This window comes from Bombina bombina, chromosome 2 (genome assembly GCF_027579735.1).
Source record: "Bombina bombina isolate aBomBom1 chromosome 2, aBomBom1.pri, whole genome shotgun sequence".
Taxonomy (NCBI): Eukaryota; Metazoa; Chordata; class Amphibia; order Anura; family Bombinatoridae; genus Bombina; species Bombina bombina.
Genome location: NC_069500.1, coordinates 626,534,446 through 626,540,549, shown reverse-complemented (window position 1 = coordinate 626,540,549; position 6,104 = coordinate 626,534,446). Strand labels below are relative to the sequence as shown.

At 37.1% G+C, this 6,104-nt stretch overlaps 1 pseudogene; it reads right to left on the bottom strand.

Moving 5' to 3' along the window:
- Window positions 1-278: 278 nt before the first annotated feature.
- Window positions 279-843, bottom strand: LOC128647929 (protein FAM104A-like; annotated as a pseudogene).
- Window positions 844-6,104: the final 5,261 nt, after the last annotated feature.

Genomic DNA, 6,104 nt, shown 5'->3' with positions numbered 1-6,104 from the left:
GAAAAAGCTGGGTCAGTGCTAAAATATACATTACTCAAGTGCTGTTTTATTGTTTTTCCCCCCCAAAATAAAACATTACAAAATATACAGAGTCAAAATAGGATGTTAGACTTAACTCTTCAAAAACTAGCCTGCTGATTTTTTTCCCTCCTATTACACACTGCAATCCCCCTACCCAAAACACACATAAAATGGTCTTTCAGCCATATTTACCAAACAGAAAACCCTTTTGGGCGAAGTATGTCTTAACCTGTATGCCATTATTCAAAAACAGATGATTGATATGCCAACAGGCAACTGATTGTTTATAAACATTTTTGAGGCTGTAACAGCATTGAACACGCATAGTCAGTCCACACAAGTCAAGCTACAAACTTTGCTGGTCAGGATGAAGAGGAGCCTCGCTGCTGTAAACTGGCAAAATGTGCTTCCTTCAGAATCTGATTAATGTGGACATAAAGTCCTCAGTTAAGGGCAGACTGTTCTGGGACGGAGATAGACTGAGGAGTAGAAGGTCCGGATCCTGCCACACACTGTAGATTTTCTGACCCACTGCTTCTATCCAGGCTGATATTGCTGTTGCTGCTGTCACTTCCTGAAGACTCTGTCTCCCACTCCAGGATTTCAGAACTTCTTGTGCTCCTTTTGGACTGAGGGAGCTGAGATACATCATTGCAGTTCCGACGTCTCTTCCTGCTGTCTGGCAACATGTGGCTTGTGCAGTCTCCCGGCTTAACCGAGACTCTAAGCAAGGAGTGAAATCCTTTTGAGAAGACTGTCCTTGTGAGCAGGTAGTAGGAATGAGGCCACAGGGAATGAAGAGCTTAATCAATCTTCTCACTGCCAGAGGTTTTTGTAGTCTTAGTTCCCCTCTGTAGCACAGTACCACAGACTGCGTCTCTCGCTGGGCAGGGGTGTCTCTCACCTCCTCTGCCTTCCTGACTCTTGCTGCTGCCCCTTTCTCACCCCAAGGCTTCGGCCCCGGGTAGCCTTTATCCAGCTCATGCTCTTCCTCAGCAGGAGAGGCAATTAGGCCAGCTCCATCCTCTCAAGGGGGTAGTGTTAGGTTTTATTAAGGTGGGATTGGGTGGTTTTTAGAGTAGGGTTAGGTGTGTTGGTGGTGGGTTTTAATGTTGGGGGGGTTATTGTCTTTTTTTTTACAGGTAAAAGAGCTGATTACTTTGGGGCAATGCCCCACAAAAAGCCCTTTTAAGGGCTATTTGTAATTTAGTATAGGGTAGGGATTTTTATTATTTTGGGGGGCTTTTTTATTTTATAAGGGGGATTAGATTAGGTGTAATTAGTTAAAAAAAATTGTAATTATTTTATTATTTTCTGTAATTTAGTGATTGTTTTTTTCGTAATTTAGTTTATTTAATTTAATTGTAGTTCATTTAGGTAATTTATTTAATTATAGTGTAATGTTAAGTGTAATTGTAACTTAGGTTAGGGTTTATTTTACAGGTATATTTGTATTTATTTTAACTAGGAAGTTATTTTATTGTTAATAACTATTTAATAACTTTTGTACCTAGTTAAAATAAATACAAAGTTGCCTGTAAAATAAAAATAAATCCTAAACTAGCTACAATGTAACTATTAGTTATATTGTAGCTATCTTAGGGTTTATTTGATAGGTAAGTATTTAGTTATAAATAGGAATAATTTATTTAATAATAGTATTTTTATTTAGATTTATTTAAATTATATTTAAGTTAGGGGGGTAAGGTTAGGGTTAGACTTAGGTTTAGGGGTTAATAACTTTATTATAGTTGCGGCGACGTTGGGGGCAGATTAGGGGGGGCAGATTAGGGGTTAATAAGTGTAGGTAGGTTGTGACGACATTGGGGGCAGCAGAATAGGGGTTAATAACTATAATGTAGGTGTTGGTGATGTTGGGGGTGACAGATTAGGGGTTCATAAGTATAATTTAGGTGGTGGCGGTGTCGGAGTGGCAGATTAGGGGTTAATAATATAATGCAGATGTCAGCGATGTTGGAGGCGACAGATTAGGGGTTAATAAGTGTAAGATTAGGGGTGTTTAGACTCGGGGTTCATGTTAGGGTGTTAGGTGTAGACATAAATGTATTTCCCCATAGGAATCAATGGGGCTGCGTTAGGAGCTGAACGCTTGCGTTTTTGCAGGTGTTAGACTTTTTTTCAGCTGAATCAGCCCCATTGATTCCTATGGGGAAATCGTGAACGAGCACGTTTAGCCAGCTCACCACTACCGTAAGCAGCGCTGGTATTACAGTGAGAAGTGAAGCTAAATTTTGCTCTCCGCTCACTTTTTTGCGGCTAGCGCAGGTTTTAAAAAGCCCGTAATACCAGCGTTGCTTGTAGGTGAGCGGTGAGCATATACTGCACGCTAGCCCTGCAAGCCTTACCGACAAAAACTCGTAATCTAGCCGATTAGTTGTAAATATTGTTTTAAAAAAATACTCAAAAGTGACCATATAGCAATAGAAAATCAGTGCACAGTCTACTCATTCTGACAACCTCAAAGATGCATTCAGATGAGTTAGCAGTGGTGTAGATGGAAACGGATTAAATAAGTTACTTAGTAACCATATACCTAAGACAAGATGTGAGAAGCACAACTACGACTAAATGAAATTTATTAATGAAAAACAGCGCAAAAAATAAATTGCACTTACTTCACTTTAAATCAAAACAGCATATCACAAGTCCAAGTAGTATTGCTTCTATGTGCTAGCATCAGTCTTTGTCTCGGATAGATAGTATAAGAGTAATCTCCTTTCCTTCACCGACCGGTAACAAAATTATCCGAGTACTCAAAACGCTGAAAGCCACAGAAGCCTACAAAGGAAACGGCTCTATGCGTTTCATCCATCAAACTTGCAGACTTTATCAAGGGTTGATAGCGTACTAATAGGACTTCATATGCTGTTTTGATTTTAAGTGAAGTGCAATATGTATACTTGCACTATTTTCATTAATAAACTCCCTTGAATCGCAGTTGCAATTCTCACATCTTATCTTACGAAATGAAAACTAGCTTTTCCAGCTTCAAAAAGAGATGAGAAAGCTGCTGCTGATAGATTGTGATCAAGGCCTAAAATCTCAGTGTAAAGATATACAACTGCTATTAGCACAGCTGACGGTATATTTGCTTTAATTAAACAATTTAGACTATTAATTTAAAAGGTTAAAGCAAAAATTAAAAATAGCCCTTATTTCAGTGTCTACAAATTTGTCAAACAGTAAATAATACCTGATATATACATACATACACACACACACATATATATATATATATATATATATATATAGTGACAGAGCTAAGGGGATTGTGGATAATGGAATATATGTTTCCCCACAAATGATGCAATGCTGTTGGTGGTATTAAAATGTATTATGTAATTGTGTACATTGGGCCGGTAATCCACTCCACAGTTTGGGTGTAGCAGAGAATTGCAGGTAAGGAACCCAGTTCAAGTTTTCCCTACAAGCTAAAGTTTTCTCACCTGCAGCTAATTAAGGTTGATTAGCTCCTGTTAAATAATGTGTGCTGGGGCTGTTAGTTAGAAACTGTATGTGAAAGACAGAACTTATTCTGGAGTTGTGCTGCTGCCTGCAGGTTCTAGGCCTGTGAGTTTTGAATGCTATTTATAATGTTGTTATTGTGTGGGAAAGCCACACAACTTTAATCAGGAATGCTTTATTCTCTTTAGTAAGCGCCATTGTGCAAGGATTTATTTTTGTTTTGTTTTTATGTAAAAGCTGTATTCCTGCAAATTTTCTGTGAATAAACAGGCCAACGCTTTTACATCTAAACAAGTGTCTATGGAATTCTTTCTGCTGTGAATATTGTGGGGCATATTTAACAATGTGCAAGCGGACATGATATGAAGTAGCGTATCATGTCCACTGCACATCGCTGCCCATCGATATCATTGCACCAGCAGTTCTGGGGTGTCAATCAACCCGATAGAATTTGATCAGGTTGATTTCTGTCCGCCGCCTCACAGCAGGTGGACAAGTTATGGACGCAGTAGGAAGCAGGTGGAAGCAGTCTTTAGACCGCTGCTTCATAACTTCTTGATAACTACTGAAGGCTAGCCAGAAACAAGGGGCCTCAAGTTCCATACTGAGCTTGATAAATATGCCCCTGTGTGTAAAAAACTGTTCCCTGGACAAAGGTGAGGGGTATTTTTTTAATTTTTTTTATATAAATATGGAAATCAGTGTATTTCCTATTTGAAAAACACATATAACACATTTCCTCCATTACCCTTTTCCTACCTAAATCTTCTTTGTCTCAACATAGGCACTTTAAAATACTGCAGTTAAAGGGACATGACACCCACACTTTTTCTTTCATGATTTAGAAAGAGAATGCAATTTTAAACATCTTTCTAATTTACTTATATTATCTAATTTGTTTTATTCTCTTGATATTCTTTGCTGAAAAGCATATCTAGATATGCTCAGTAGCTGCTGATTGGTTGCTGCACATAGAAGCCTCGTGTGATTGGATCACCATGTGCATTGCTTTTTCTTCAACTAAGGATATCTAAAAAATGTAGCAAAATAAATAATAGAAGTAAATTGTAATGTTGTTTAAATTTATATTCTCTATCTGAATCATGAAAGAAAGATTTTGGGTTTAGTGGCCCTTTAACGGAAATTTTCAAAGCTTAAAAATAAAAGCCTATAAACAGTTAAGAAAGTGCCAATATTAATATAATAATGCTAATGCTTTGTAAGTGTTTCCCTTAATGCAAGATCCTCTATTAGAAATGATCATTGTCTTAAATTAAATCTATTGATGCCCACCAGCCTTAATTACAACTGGATAATTATATTTCAGAAAATCAGATCAAGTGGTATAACATCTCCTAACAAGACAATGAAACCGCTGCTGCTAGACAGTCACTTATTGACAGTATAAATGGAAATGTGAGAACATTTCATATTTATATATTTATAAAATGCTATATTTTCCTCCATTTTCCCATCTTTTATAGATAAGTCTAACCCCAGATTAAAAAGCATTTTCAATATTTATTTGACAGTTTATAGACATTTCTTGACAAAAGTAAGATGAAAAATTCTATTTCAAGCAGATAAGTAGTACCTTGATTTTAACAGGTCATTAACTTGCAGTACTGTGAATGATGTGAATTTAATGTTGTACGATAGAGGTATCACAGAATATATTTCTACAGTGGTTCTTAGATACTTTCTTAATATAATTTTAAAAAATTATAGAGTTCTTAGCAATCAATAAACACTCTTTTAGTAATCTTGAAAAAAGATGAAATAATTTTGTTTAAGGATTGATCTTCATTGTGTAAAGATAAAAGAGCAAAAGAAAAAGAAAATATTTCAAAACGGTAAATGATGAAACGCAATTCCAGAAGCAATCTTCAACTGATTGCAATAATGCAAAAATGTAACTATTTTATTATTAAAGTGCTGCCATATTATTATTAGTTTTCACAACTCATGGTTTAAAACTGAACTTTCTTTCTATGTAGTTATTCATATATATATGTTTTGTTATCTACAAAGCAGACCAATATTCCTGATGGAAAGACCCCCCCAAAAAAAAACAATGGGCCAGATTACTACCATTAGCGTACAACTTTTATATTACAAGTCCATAGTAAAAAGCAATAACCTGAGAAGAGTTAGCGCGGCCAATTTTGCTGAAGCCCAACCTATGCATTCATTGTATATCACAGCCGCGCTAATTTGCGCTAGTTTAAAAAGTTTAAAGTTATACGGCTAGATTTAGGCCTAGATTTGGAGTTCGGCGGTAGCCGTCAAAACCAGCGTTAGAGGCTCCTAACGCTGGTTTTGGCCGCCCGCTGGTATTTGGAGTCAGTGATTAAAGGGTCTAACGCTCACTTTTCAGCCGCGACTTTTCCATACCGCAGATCCCCCTACGCCATTTGCATATCCTATTTTTTCAATGGGATTTCTCTAACTCCGGTATTTAGAGTCGTTTCTGAAGTGAGCGTTAGAGCTCTAACGACAAAACTCCAGCCGCCTGAAAATAGCAGGAGTTAAGAGCTTTCTGGCTAACGCCGGTTCATAAAGCTCTTAACTACTGTACCCTAAAGTACACTAACACC